The following is a 12277-nucleotide window of genomic DNA, read 5'->3' on the forward strand; positions in this document are numbered from 1 at the left end:
CTCTGTTTTGTGAATTCTGTGGGATTCCTTTCATTACAGACTACTTCCTTGAATACCTTCTAACCAAGGCAGAGCTTTTAAGAGTCAATTTCTAGAGAAACACTTTCATTTGGCAGAAGTAAAAAAAATACCATAACTAATTTCTGATATCCAAAGGGGAACTATAAACCAGAAATATTTGGCAGAATTTTATAAACATCTGGTGGACTCTCCTGTCCAAGTCAAAGCTGTAGCTACCAGTATTTTACTCTTCTTGATTTTTCATATGAGAGCTTTGGCTTCCCACTGACTTCAGTTTGGGGATAGGTTTCAGGGGACAATGGATTACCCTAATCTAGTAAGAAACTAAGCTGAAAAACACTCTAGATGCCACTTTTCATTTGGCAGCTGTAGCAGCTCAAACAGTAATACATTCTGCTCCAGAGGCACTTATGATGTTGGGCAGGAAGTCAACAGCATCCTCAACAATTCATTCAATTGCAAGGAGTTCTCACAATATTCTGCAAAAGGATTGGGGTTATTTGTCCCCTTCTCCCAAATCCTTCCTTTCTGTATTCATTCTACAATAAAACACTGAAAAATAAGCTAATGGTGATTGATACTTGCAAGAAAAAGGTGTGTGTGTGAATGTTTGTGTTTTAAGAGACATTTCTTTGAATGAAATCTAAGAATTCAGCCTATTTGTCATCTAGGCTCCAAATACCAGCAACTAAATGGCTTCCCCTTCATCCTCCATGGATGAATATAGAAAAGTGGGTGAGTTTCCTTCTACCTTGAAGGCATAGAACACAAATAGAATGGATCTGAAAACCTAGAGGTAGGGAAAAGAGAAAGAAAAGGGGTCAGAGACCAAGACAAAGAGCCTTTTGGGCACAAATCTAAAGCTACCTTCATATGGACTGAAGGGCAACCTCATGAGAAAATATGCTTTTTCTATCAGTCTTGAGACTACTGATTATGGTGGTAATGACTACTATAAGCTTATGTTTATTGGGAGACAATTCTCAATGTTTATTTCATGTTCCTGCAGGTTACACAAGCAGAGGCACAGACTACTTTTATTTCAGACTATTGTTTCAAGGGTATTTTTGTCACGAAAAACATTTGACACACATCATGACCCCCTCTTGAGCAAAAGGCAGATTTGTTTACTGTCTGTAAGAATAGATCCAGGTTCTCTAAGGGGTTCCTCTCCTACAATTCAACTCACTATTTGTGCAGAGGCAACCTGGCCCTTTTCATGTTTCCCTATGGGACTTGAAGTAGGGGAGCCAATGAAAACATGAGGTACATGCTGTTTGCTGTGACATGATTAATAAAGTCCTTTGTCTCTGATCCAGGGGCCTCGTGTCTTTTTTACTGTCATGAAGCTATAGCAGGCTAACTTATTACATTGTAAGTAGGGTAAAATCTCAGACTAACCACAGTCTTGGAAATGCTCTTTCCTATATAATACATTTATGGGTATGAGAAAATAATTCTTGCTCCTGAAGATGCCTAGGGAAGGCTTTGAAAGAGGCTGAAGGATTTGAAGATAAATTGTGATCTAAGAGGTAAAAGTGAAAAATTGGGCCACAAGGATCAAAAGGGTATTTCTCACATAGCCCCAAAGAAGCAAAGCGTAAAATCCAATAAATAATGAAATTATAAATGTGTATTTGGGAGAAGTAGAGATACTGAACTACAGAAAAAGAAAAGAAACAGTAGAAAGATAACTGAGAACATTCTATTGATAATAACAGTGAAAGCAATAATTAACTTACATATGGTAGTTTGCACTTTACAAAGCATTTCCACACATGTTATTTTATTTGAGTCTTACAACAATCTTGTGAGATAGGCTTTATTATTTTCTTAATTACACAGCTGAGAAAATTAAAGTTTAGAAAGATTATGTAACTTTGTAAAGGCCAAAACAATACATTAAGAAAATAAACAGAGATGGACTTAAGAACATTAAACAACACAAACATCAAGATTGGACATAGGCTCAGAATGCTTCCTCACAAGTTATCCTCTTATACAATGCCCTCTATAAGCACGTCTTTCTCTCCTATGTGAAAGAACAAAATTCCTCTTATTACCTTATTCATTTTGGCTAAGATCTTTCCCCTTTCTTCCTTCTAGCTAAGATTCTATGAAAAGCAAATTATAAGTAGTCTTTCTGCCTCTCTTCTTTTCCACTCATCCCACTACTATTCTAAGAAAAAATGTTTATTAAACTCACTGGTAACATTCCAAATGATGAAGACTCTGGACACATTTTGGTTATTAACTTAAGTTAGATCTCACCTTCTAAAAGCACCTCTCTTCTCTCAATTATGGAATTCTTCTCATTCACTTATTTCCTTCTTCCTTTCTGGGTACTATTTTCCAATTGATTTCGTGGATCTCTCATCTTCCAAATACCTTGGATATATAATGTTCTCTACCATTCCATCTCATCCTTCTCTTCTTGTTCAATCTGCTTCCACTGGGTCATCTAATCTATGGCTATGATTTGATTTCCACCCACAATGCGAAAGCACACCCATTCTGGATCTCCACCTCTGATTTCTTTCTTGGGCGCCAGACCTATATGCCAAAGAATCTAATTTATACCTCAATCTGATACTCTGTGGGAATCTATGGTTTAATATGTGCAAAATCAAACCACTTGAGTTTCTCTCTAAACCTATTCTTTTTTTGTATTCCTTTCCTGGATTTGGTGAATCACATTGACTTAGTTCCTCAAGCTGAAGTACCCTATCCTCCTACTTTAGTCCTCATATCCTTTTGGTTATTGCATTTGGCTTATTCTGCCTCTAAGATACTTTAATATGTGTTTACCTCTCTGTTAACAATGCTTTAATCTTATGTAACCCTGCATATTCAACAAGATGTACGAGCGGAATATCCTCCTAATTGTTTTCCAGTCTCCCTTTCATCAAGGTTATTCTGTATTTACTTTTTTCTGAAATTCAAATCTTACAATTTTGCTATCCCTCCAATTAATATCTTTAGTGTCTCCCAATAACTATATGTTAATGGACAAATTATTTTTCCAGAAGTGAGCCTTATTTTTTGGCAGAGAAGGATTTGCCCTGAGCTAACATCTGTTGTTAATCTTCCTTTTTTTCCCCCTCTCCAAAGGCCCCCAGGGAATAGTTGCATAGCCTAGTTATAAGTTCTTCTATGTGAGTCATGGCCACAGCACGGCAATTGACAGACAGGCGGTGTGGTTCCATGACCAGGAAGTGACCCCAGGCCGCTGAAGCAGTAAGAGTGCTGAACTTTAACCACTAGGCCATCAGGGCTGGTTCCAGAGACAATTTTTTAATAACGGCATTCACGAACCCATCTTTTATGACTGTTGCTGAATTCTTCAGCCTTGTTCTCAGTGCTTATACACAGGCCCATGTGCACATAGATATGCTCATACACAAATATGTGCATACGCCATCACATAGCCCCCAGGTTCAGTGAAGAGGCAGCAGACTAAGGTATTCAGTCTTTCCCTGAAAAAAGCCTATTTGTTTATCTTAAAAGCTGTGGCCAGAGGGGTAATCGTCTAATTTAACACAACTGCAATACTCTCCAGAGGTGGGGAGGCCAGCACTCTCCCTCTGCCTCGCTCTAGGGTACCTGTATCTACCAGAAAGGAGCTGGTACATACATCGGACACCTGGGCTTTTGCAGCTGCCACCAGGGATACATGCCTTTATCACCTAGCTCTGGTAGCCAGCAGGGCTTATGTTTGCAGATCCCACAGGTCTGTAACAGAGAATCCCTTCTTAACCACCTAACCCCCAGGGCATAGCACAGACGTGGCAGGCTGAAACACCCAGTCTTTTCAAGAAAGACGCCTATTTGCAGATCACATCCTGACAAATAAATGAAAAGGTGCTCAATATCACTAATCATCACTGAAATGCAAATCAAAACAACAATGAGCTATTACCTCACACCTGTTAGAATGGCTATTCTCAAAAAGACAAGAGATAAGTGTTGGCAAGGATGTGAAAAAAGGCACCCTTTGTACACTTTTGGTGGAAATGTAAATTGGTATAGCCACTAGGGAAAGAGTATTGAGGTTTCTCAAAAAAAGTAAAAACAGAACTACCGTGTGATCCAACAACCCCGCTTGTGGATATATATTCAAAGGTAACAAAATCATTATCTTGAGAAGATATCTGTGTGCCTGTGTTCATTAAAGCATTATTTGCAATAGCCAAGACATGGAAAAAAACTTGTGTCCACAGACAAATGAATGGCTAAAGGAAACATAGTAGACATTCACAATAGAATATAATTCAGCCATGAGAAAGAAGGACATTCTACCATTTGTGACAACATGCATGGACCTGAGGGCATTATGCTAAGTGAAATGTCAGACAGAAAAAGACAAGTACTGTATGATCTCACTTATATGTGGAATCTGAAAAATCTCAAACAGATTGCGATTGCCTGACTTGGGGGTTTGCGGGTAGTGAAATGGTTGAAGTTGGTCAAAGGTACAAACTTCCTGTTATAAGATAAATAAGTCCTAGCAATGTAATGTACAACATGGTGACTATAGTTAACAACACTGTATTGTATATTTGCAAGTTGCTAAGAAAGTAGACCTTAAAAGATCTCATCACAAGAAAAAATATTTGTAACTATGTGTGGTGATGAATGTTAACTAAACTTACTATGGTAATCATTTTGCAATACATTTCAGATCATTATATTTACACCTACAATTAAGACAATGTTATATATCAATTATATCTAAATAAAAAAGAGCATATGTAACATTCAGAGACTATATTTCATTGCTTTATTATCTGCTACCATATTTATCTCTCTAAACAGACTAAGCTCTTTGATTGAAAGCACTGCAATATTCATTTCTGTATTACCCAGAGCCAAGCGTAATGACTAAGAGTAAAAGGTACTAAATGCTGTGGACTGAGTAATGACCAATGAGTAAAATTAAGTTCCTCTAGCCTGCATACTGATGTTTATGTTTGCATGTGGCACTCCTTGCCATAATAGGGATGGAGGCAACTGAGGAAACTTAGAGTGAATAATAACCTTTACTCTATAACTGAGTTAAGGATGAAGTATATAATTCAATAAGTATGAATCAGTGATAATTTTTGTTATAAATTTGTCATATTAATGTTAGTAATAAAAACACATTATTTATACATAGGGAGTATTATCCTAACTTTATAGGTGAAGAAACAGAAGTTTAAAGAGACTATGATGACTTGACTAGTGTTCCAAAGTAAATGGTAGGTCATATTTTACTGTGTGATACTGGCTACATTTATATTTTCACCAAATATTTTAGTTCTCCCCTGACACTGGACAGATGGAAGGAATGCATTTCTCTACTCCCTTGAAGTTAGATGTGGTCATGTGGATTGCTTAGGCCAAAGAAATGTAGGCATAGCATTACCAGCAGAAGCCTGAAGAGCCAGCACCCAATTCACAAGCTCTCTATTTCTCTCAGCCACAGCATCGGCCAATTTTTGAAGTTGATGACTGCTTCATTTGACTGGGCCTTGATGAGGGGCAATGTGAAATTAAATCATTTTGCTGACTCAGATTTGGAAATGTAATATGAGTAAGAAATAAACTGCTATTTTATTAGGCCTCTGAGATTTTGTGAATTTTTCAATCACAGCATAATCTGGCACACTTTGACCAATACTTTACAGAAGTCCCAACTTCAGTATTAAAGTTTGTCTGATGATAAATCTTAATAAAACTGAGTTATCTTTGGCAAGTTTGAAAAGTCCAAAAAAATAGATGTTTAAAAATCATTGAAAATTGTGTGTCTTCAAGATACTAAAATAGAAATTTAGACATTCACGGTTAATACTTTCTTTTACTATTACAAGATTTAGGTATTGAAAAATTTAAGACATATGGACCCAGAGAAACCACCAACAGGAAATTCAGTCTGAAGCAGTACAACAAATAGGAACCAGAACCAGAAATGAGGCAAAAGAGATTACGCAGCCAACATACATTCCAGAAATAACATCTGGGTCAGAGCCAGGAACTGCTGAGTTAATCAATGCGAATCAGAAAAAACAGGGTCGGAAATGAGAGACATGTTCTATCTAAAATAGCGTCACAGATTCCATTTTCAGACCAAGTGTCAGGGTAAAGTCAAAACATTTCACCTAAGTAATATAAGTTAATAGGCCTAAATCAAAGAGAAAAAGTCCTCATTTGATTTTAAACTACTTCAGTCACCACCACCATAATCCTCATCATAGCACTTTACATGCGTTTTCATACTTAATCATCAGTGCGATCCTACAACATAGATGAAGAAACTGAGGTGTATATCACAGCACTAGAACTCATCCCGTTTTATATGACATCAAATTATGTACTCTCAGCCACTATGCTAAGGGACCCAGTGCCACTGACTCTTTTGTCATGTACAAAGAGAGTAATTATCAGCAAGTGGTTTAGCCTCCCAAAATAGAGCCAATCTAACACAGGGCTTAGGCCCAAAGTAAAAGTTAACCTCATCATGACAAATCATAAAGAGGATTATAGCATGTGATATAAATTTGCTTAACAATAAATTGAATAAACACATGGGAGGAGGTCAAGTCTCTCTCCTTCCACTCTCCTTGTCCCATCTTGTATGGATCAAAACATGTCTCAAAGACACAGTTAGATCATCACGCTAGAGGGTGGGGTTTCTCAGGAGAGTATGGCTACTTAAAATGGAAAAGGACTTCATCTGATTTTTATTACAATTGCTTCATGATTTTCTTCTTCTCTCTCTTTCCACTCGCATGTTTTTTGTAAAGGAAGAGTGAGGGAGTTTCCAGGGACAAGCGGAATGAGTGTGGGTAGAATTGCTAAAATCTGCCTCTACTTTAGGCAGAGCATCACTGAGGCTCACACTCAATCCAGTCCAATCTACCAGGATAAGAAACCAGAAAGACATTTTGGGGTCAAAGCCATAGTTACTAGCTTTGCTTCTTTGCAAAACCCTTTGAGAGATGGCTGTGGCTGATGAAGCTATGAAGACCTGAACCTCCAATTCCAGCTTTCCCTATTTTGGAAACATAATTAACAACCCATTTATTAACATATTAATCTTCTTTAGAAACATAAATGAATTATTACTGTTTTGATCTTTGTTATCACTTATGTGTCACAGCTATGTGCTAGATAATCTGCCTGAAAGAGATCATTTGCCTCTCTCTAAGGCTTATGTGAGTATTAAATGAGTTAATACTTCTGTGTTGTCTAGAGTGGGGCACTAAAAATCTATTATTAATTATGGTGATGATTATTGTCTCATTAAATTCTACGAGAACACTTTGATGAGAAATTCTACTTTTCCAGGTGAGAAAGGTGAGGCCCAGGGAGTTTATGTAACATTCCCAAGGTCACACCACTAATAAGCAGAAGATAGGCCTGGGATTCAACACTGTCAAATACTGGTTTGCCTGCAAAGCTGTGCCTTTTCCACTAAGCTGTGCCGAATGCCTCGCTCCAATGGAAGAATTTGTACACTAAGTCCAAACATTAAGCACATTGGACCTTATTGAAAAGAACAAGTTCATCATAATTTTGCAACTCTCTACAACACCAGCTGCTATAAACAGTGTGAAATTTATGAAAGTTTGGAAGTGTTCCCACCATAATAACACAGTATTTTTCAAAAATAATTTGCATGCTATATAACTCATTTTATATATAGCAAATAAAAAGCGAATCCTAAGTGACAATACGTGGGCAGATAATGAATCACTTGGAAATATCGTGTAGATCTTACATAGAAAATATTGTTATCTATGAAAAGACTTGGAGTGTCTTAACCCATTGCTGTGCCATGAAACCATAGCAGGAAGCACGGACAAACTGATAATGTGATAAGCTCAATTCTCTACACAGCGGGAGTGAGAGTTCTCTATCTTGTAACAGTTTGGATGACTTTATATAAAGAGTGGAAAAGAAAATTATATTCCTCTCCCACCTATCAATGGAAACATTCCCCATGGAGTGACTCAGCCTGAAACCCTAAACAGGAGCATGGTCTCAGCATGCTGTAGGCAGCCACAGCAGGCTTCACATTAGCTGCCTTCAGCGTTTGTGGGGACAACACATAACCGAGGCTGCCAATAGCACCAAAAGCTTCTACCTTGTGGGAAGAATTAGTCTTGTATCAGAAAAAAAAAGACACCAACTCTTAATGCTCCAAAATGTGGCACTTTTCTACTTGATCATCAACAATATGTTCAAACAACCGACATAACACATTCTCTCCCTCTCTATTAAAAGAAAAACTGTAAACAATTATATCACAACTTCCCGGCACTGTTCTCATTCTTTGACGTACATTAACTTATTTAATTCAGTACTTACAACACTTGACATATTTATTATTTCCCCCATTTTATAAGTGTGAAAAATGGGACACAGAGATGCTAAGTAACTCTTCCAAAGTCAGAAATCTAAAATATGGTGGGACCAGGATTTGAACACAAGCTGTCTGATGTGCTAGCCGCCTAACCAGGAATGCTGTGCCAATATCACTCTATTTTTTCCCAATTAATCATGCGGAAAGCCTAGCAGTTAAAAGAACATTTATAGTTGCAGAGTGTAATAGATTAAATGTTTGTATCCCCCGCAAAATGCATATGTTGAACCTCTACCCCCAAATGTGAGGGCTCGGGAGACAATTAGAATTAGATCAGGTCGTTAGGTCAGAAGCCTGATGAATTTAATTACTGCCCTTATATGAGTCCCTGGAGAGCTTGCTGCTCCTCTCTCCCTCTTTCCACCATGTGAGAATAGAAAGAGAAGTTGACAGTTTACAGCCCAGAAGAGAACCCTTACCAGAATCCAACCATGCTGGCACCCTGATCTTGGACTCCCAACCTCCAGAACTGTGAGAAAATAAATTTCTGTTGCTTAGAGGCCAGCCCAGTGGCACAGCGGTTAAGTGCACACATTCCACTTCTCAGCGGCCTAGGGTTCGCTAGTTCGGATCCCAGATGTGGACATGGCACTGCTTGGCACACCATGCTGTGGTAGGCATCCCACATATAAAGTAGAGGAAGATGGGCACAGATGTTAGCTCGGGGCCAGCCTTCCTCAGCAAAAAAGAGGAGGACTGGCAGTAGTTAGCTCAGAGCTAATCTTCCTCAAAAAATAAAATAAAATTTCTGTTGCTTATAAGTCACCCAGTCTATGGTAGTTTGTTATAGAAGCTCAAACAGAATAAGACACAGGGTATATTGTGGTGACTGTGGAGAGAATTCAAAACCAGCTAACTTGAGGAAATGATCTTTATGGTATTATCTAGGTCCCACATTGAATGATTCAGTTTTGCTGGGGTAGAGTTTCCATGAACTCATTCATTCGACCAAGAGCTCTACAGCCCAACTCCATCCTCAAAAATCACATATTTAATTTATATCATGTATAATCTTAGCATCCTGCAAATTTAACCTTAAATCAATAACTTGTTTGTTCAAATTTAGAACTTTAATGTATGTAAACAATTTCATATTGAAAATTACAAAACAAAATCAAGAAAGCAAAGCCAACATACCACTTTTCTAATAGACTACAGAGGAATATCACCTTGCCAATATTGCACTGCAATATGAAAAATCTGACCCTCAAGTGTTGCTGATAAACTGATTGCATGTACTGAATAGCTTGGAAAATATACTCCTGTTATAATCTTCAAGATAATAATCCTTTTTCCAGTTATATTTGACAATGGCAATTTATTACACAAGGATACATTCTAATTACGATATTCTTTGCTTCCTAATTATACAGGAAACTTCTTGGAGGATTAAGTCTAGCACTATTCATGTTGTCTTAGTCACTTAAAAAAGAGTAGCAAGTCAAATGATCATGGAATCAGCACTATGTTTTCATTCACAGTTAATTGGTTAATTTTTCTTCTCATAAAAGCCATTTTAATAATGTTCTTATACTCACCATGTCACTTCTTACTAGCAATTTATTGAATGTTCATTAATCTTTGTCTCAATATGTTACAACTTTTACATTTACGACAATTTTTATTACCACTTATCTTAAGCATTTCCACAAACTGGTTACTACATAAAGTATTCTTATGATATAATTAAATGTACCCCCATATTTCTTACCAAATGAAAGTAACAACCTATATTATACTTAATACTTTAGTGTTAAACCTTGTTTAGAAGTTCAAATGGAATTTGGACATCTGAGCAAAAGTCATTATAAAAGATAATTTAGCTATCATGACAATAATTTACTTATTTTATATTAGTGCTTCCATAGGCATTTTTCCTGAAAGCACCCAAACAATGGAAAATATATTTTAATAACCCAGCTAAATTCAATATAACCTAAACCAAACTCAATGTTTTCTTTACCTTGGAGATTATGTCACCAAATTCCCCCATCCTCCAAGTCGAATCTTTGGAGCTTAAGTTTAGATTTTTCTCTCTCTCTGTCTGTCTCTGTATTTGTCTATCTGTCTCTCTGTGTTTCTTTCTCTTTCAATTCTCTTATTTTATTATTCCCCAAGCTCTCCTTTGTTAGTTTTAATGCTACAGTATCTGAATTTATGCTTTTCTGGTCATCTTTCATCATCCACATCATTTAGTCTATTCCGATAACCCACTGGCTTGACTCTAGTCTCTTTCCATTACCATATACCATTTTCGCATTTGCCAAAGTAAACTTCTTAGTATAGCATTGTTCATGTCACTCTACCCTTAAAACCCTACAATTACTCCTCTCTGCCTAACTCAAGATTAGCATTGTATATTTTAATTCCATCTCATTTTTACAGCCTTAATTCCATTTACTCTCTTAATTTGCAGTGTAGCTAAATGTGGCTCATCTCCCTTCCTCAAACATATGCTGAATTTTCCTTTTTATCTATATCATTTTCATCACCATTTACCTTCAACTTAGTTTTTAAGCTGCATTTCAAATTCTACCTCTTCCAGGAAGACTTTCCTTTCTCCACCTCCAACTGCATACTAAAGCCCTGTAGCACCCTAAATTTTCCTTGTGGCACTTACAATATTCTGCCTAGACAGAGTCGTGTACGATTAGCTTCTAGCCTCCATTAAATGATAAATTCCTTGGAGCTGGCCCCATGGTGTGCTGGTTAAGTTTGGTGCACTCTGCTTTGGCGGTCCAGGTTTGCAGGTTCAAATCCCAGGCACGGACCTACATCACTTGTCAGTCACGCTGTGGCAGCAACCCACATACAAAATAGAGGAAGATTGGCACAAATGTTAGCTCAGGGCTAACCTTCCTCAAGCCAAAAGAAAAAAACCTATAAATTCTTCGAAGGGAGGGTCTACATCTGTTTATATCTGCATTTCCTCAGTGTCAAGCAGAATACTCTCCCCAAAGAAGATGCTCAGATATATTTACTTAATTATTGGATATAACACAACAACAAAGAGCATATAAAAGTTGGAAAATATAAATAATTTTTAGTCAATTTGGAAATTATTGAGTATAAAAATGCAGATAAGAATTCAGTCATTCTAGGCTAACTTTTCTTCATGTGATAAGTGGATGAAATGTGCTTGACGTGGCTCAAAACAGTCCTTGAATATGAGGACCATATTTTGATGTAAAAAATTTCTGACCACCCCTCCATGTGACAGTTGTTGTATTTTTATTGACCAAGAAAATGTAAATGTTGGGGCTGGCCCAGTGGCTTAGAGGCTAAAGTTCTGCATGCTCTGCTTTGGTGGCCTGGGTTCATGGGTTCGGATCCTGGGCACAGACCTACTCCACTCATCAGCCATGCTGTGGAGGCATCCCACATACAAGATGGAGGAGGATTGGCACAGGTGTTAGCTCAAGGACAATCTTTCTCAAGCAAAAAGAAAAAGATTGGCAACAGATGTTAGCTTAGGGAAAATCTTCCTCACCAAAAAGAAAAAGAAAAAGAAAATGCACACGTTCTTATGGATTTGAATCTTCCTTGAAACTACCCAGCAGCACTCTCACAGCCTCACCCAGAACACTTCAGCCCTTGAACTAGGAAGATGAGGAAGACTCTAGAAAACCTGTGAAATTGGCCCTTTCTAATAACATACCTTAAGTGTTTATCAATGTTCTTGACTAACATGCACCCTATAAATGTGAGTGTTATTCACTATTATCACATCTATTTCTTATTATTCTAAATTCCCCTTCTGTGTTTAATATTTTTCTGTGCCTCTTTTTCATAATATTATACAATTCATTCCTGATGCTTATCTCTGATATGCCTCACCTCCTGTCTGCA

General features: G+C 37.4%; 1 protein-coding gene across 1 annotated transcript in view; it reads right to left on the reverse strand.

Moving 5' to 3' along the window:
• DGKB (diacylglycerol kinase beta) overlaps positions 1-12277 on the reverse strand; it is a 605812-nt gene that overhangs the window by 592563 nt on the left and 972 nt on the right. The window lies entirely within an intron of this gene.

This window comes from Equus quagga, chromosome 8, assembly GCF_021613505.1.
Source record: "Equus quagga isolate Etosha38 chromosome 8, UCLA_HA_Equagga_1.0, whole genome shotgun sequence".
NCBI lineage: Eukaryota > Metazoa > Chordata > Mammalia > Perissodactyla > Equidae > Equus > Equus quagga.